Raw genomic sequence first — 3598 nt, forward strand, 5'->3', positions numbered from 1 at the left:
AGCACACTGTGATCCCACATTTCCACAGGGGTTATCCCTAAGATACACACAGAGTTTTGTTTAGAGACAGCTTGTTCTAGCTAAATTGTTTCCAGGATCCAGTTAGAAGTATTTGGAAAACCCTTTCATGAGCTAAGAATAGAAAGTAATCAAAACCATTACAATAAGCAGCATTTTTTCAGGTTCATGTAAGACAGCTCTGGGTGCTCCCATCTTCATCTGGCCACTTGCTCCAGGAATTAGTCATATCTGGCCTCTCAACTGTAGTTCCATTGTAACCACACCAGGATTTAACACAGCAGAGTGAAAAAAATCTGACTGTTAATGATGGGACTTTGGTTTGTGGACGTTAGCAGATTTTATATATTCAGCTGCAGTTGATAAATATTAAAAAAGTAATACAGAAATATAATACTTTTATTATATGTAATGCAGAACTATATAACATGTATGTTATTATAAACAGATATAAAATATCAGAAATATTAAACATGAAAAATAAAAACCTTTCTGTAATTTCCAATCTTCTGGCAAAAAAGAAGTATCTTTGCTTTTGTTAATTCCCCTTAGAGGGTTTCACCCACACTTCAGTTCACTTGCCATGTACTATAATTTCCTATCTGTTAAACCAAGTTGTATTTTCATCTTCAGGGCTCCCTCTGAATAAGTCAAAGGCATCAACAAAATTGTGACTAGGTGAACCCCTCTTCTCTGTCAGTGATTATCTCCAGCTGTGTTTTTCCTTTCTTGTGGCTGGCCTTCATATTCCAATGTCCAAGCAAGAACCACTGAAATACATCACGTCTAAATTGCTTAAAATGTTTTAAAATCCTACTTTGATCCTTCCTCATATTTAAGCTTTCGAGTACCTCTGGACAATCTGACCCAGAGTACTTCTATTCTAACTTCTTTTTGAATCCTCATAGAAAAAACGCAAAAAAACAATCAGAAAACTTTCTTTTGCCAGTGCTTCTGTAAAGCTTTACCCCAGACTTTACTGTTTATATGTGGTCATTATACTTTCCCAGCAAGATCGGTATCAGCTGTGGAGGCTAAAACTCGTAATGGTTTGCAGTACCAGCTGCCACATAGAGGCCTCGCCTGTTTAAAATCAGTCAAGACGCTGCTTTTTAAAGAACACAGGTTTTTTTTAAGGATGTCAGAGCTGTCAGAAAACCTTACAGCATAATTAAGTTACAGCAAATTGAAGTCACTGTAATATCTCTCACAAATGTTTGGCCAAACGCGGCAGATAACTGCTATTTACAGTCTCATCATCCAGGACAGCCATTTACACCGAAGAGCTAAAACTCCTCATTGAAACAAAGAATTTAGAAAAGAGGCAGATTTCCATTAACTGTTACATTTTGATATAAGATACAAAGATTTTGAAAAATCATTCTAAATGAAAAGTGCCAAGAAGAAATTACTATATGAAGAAACAGGGTTTTTTACATAAAACCCACAGTTTGAACCCACTATTTGATCCAGGTTGATTAACTGTTACTGCCGGAGGCTATATGTAAAGATAATTTCAATATGTGAATCTTAAGTGCCCATTGCTAGATAAACCAGTTTTTCATTACTTTGTCAGATTACTCCAAAGAAAGAAGCATTTCTGTCCCATCTGTCAGAGCTCCTCCAGTGAGCTGGAATTAATTAGCCTACATATGTCCCTGCCCAGGGTAGGGGGATTGGAACTAGCTGATCTTTATGGTCCCTTCCAACCAGGCCATTCTATAATTCTATATGTTTCTTATATAAACACGACATCAAATAGCAATGTTTATTCTCAGAAGAGTAAAATTCTTAAAGGTAGATGCAGATCTGCTGTTTCTCCAGTGCAATAAACACTTATTATAAATTGTAATCAGACTTACGATGCTTGATTAATCCTTGATTCAGAGGATAAACTCCAAAACAAATTCCTCCTGCCTCTCTCTTCTAAAGTAGAACTTGAAACACAGGAGATGGGGAAAAGTTTTTAAAAAATGAATACTATGCAAAAATGTAAAAGTTTTTTTCTTCTGTAAGAGGCTTGAATTCTTCTGGCACTGCTTTTGAGGAAAAATGTACAAAGCCTCAGACCAACTTCTTCAGAAAAACTATCTCCATAGGTAGGCAGGAATTTTCTTGTACAGGGAATAAAAACGACACCAAAGGGAAAGCGCAATTGTAAAGGATAAAAACAAGGTGGATTCTTAACTGAAAGTCAGGAGAACTCAGACTTCAGTCACCTCCAAACCTTGAAAAATTCTTGCACCAAAATCTTTAAAGTATTGAAGAAATTTTAGCACAAGTCTTGAAAAAAGCTGTCTGTTTACTTAGCTGCATTAACAAAGGCACTGTTTAATACTTTGACTCCTATAGGCACTTTTCTCTGCTGTAAGTGGTTCTATTAGTTAAGGATACATCAATACCAACAAGATACCAGCACAGAATTCATTTTGTGACTATAATACAAGGAACATAAAATGGAGCAAAATTACAGTGCTTCCATCAAAATAAATAAAACACCTTGTATCTAGGTGAGTTGCAAAATTGGAATTATTCCTCCATAACATACAGTTATTTATTAAAGAAATTTATCAACACCAGCACTGCAAGGATTTCTTTTTCTTTGTATACACACGTTTCTCTGCCAGATTTGAATGCAATTTCTGCAAGCTGGTTTACCTCCTCCTGCCCTTTCCCACAGCTGGAGAGAGCTGCATGAGCGCATCTTTTACTCCAGTGGCATGAGTTTTAAAAGTGTACCCTTTAAAAGACTGCAAGGTTGTAAATAAATGTGTAAGTAAATGTGCTAAGAAGGAACAGCATCTAAGTTGTTAATATGCTGTCAGATTATGAAACATTATCAGCAGATGGGACCGTTTCAACACAGGTGTCAGTGGTAAGAGTGTCCTGGAGAACAGCTGCAACATAGCACTGCAGTCCAACATTTCATTATCTATCATACCTGCTGGTCATCAGCTAGTTAAAATCTTGCATCACATGAGGAGAACAAGACCAATGATCATACAAGACAAGAATATACCTAGGGCTAAATTACTGTAAAAGGTGTGGTGACAGATGGCTTGTGGCTACCCTGCCTCAGGAGCAGCCTCCAAAAACACCACCAGCACAGTTCCACATCCAGGAAGATGTTCTGCTTCAGGCTGGCTTGTACCACACCAGCTCTAGTTCACTCAAGCCTCGTTTTCTGAAGTGCTGAACACCTGCAATTTTTTCTGATTTCAGCTGGTGTAGAGAGTACTCAGTGCTTCCAAAAACCAAGTATTACACATAAGCAAACATGGCCTTAAAAAGCAGATGCTCCATAAAGCCAAAAATGCCACCAATTAACACAAACCCTCTGAGTTTCCTCCAGAGCAGAGTTTGAAGTGTGCAGCTTTATAGAGAGATGTTCAAATACCTCCAGCAACTACAGTAATAGAGATAATAGGGAACAGGAATAGAGATAGAAAATAATAATGCCACCCTCACTCACTACCGGCAGTCTTGGAGTATTTTAAACACCCAAACAGACTGGGTAATGCTCACTCTCTCCATTCTATCTGGCAGGCAAAGAAACAAACTACAGCAGGTGCAATTGGAC

This window comes from Empidonax traillii, unplaced genomic scaffold (assembly GCF_003031625.1).
Source record: "Empidonax traillii isolate 1590-97213 ecotype Southwest subspecies unplaced genomic scaffold, ASM303162v1 scaffold1890:size56947, whole genome shotgun sequence".
Taxonomy (NCBI): Eukaryota; Metazoa; Chordata; class Aves; order Passeriformes; family Tyrannidae; genus Empidonax; species Empidonax traillii.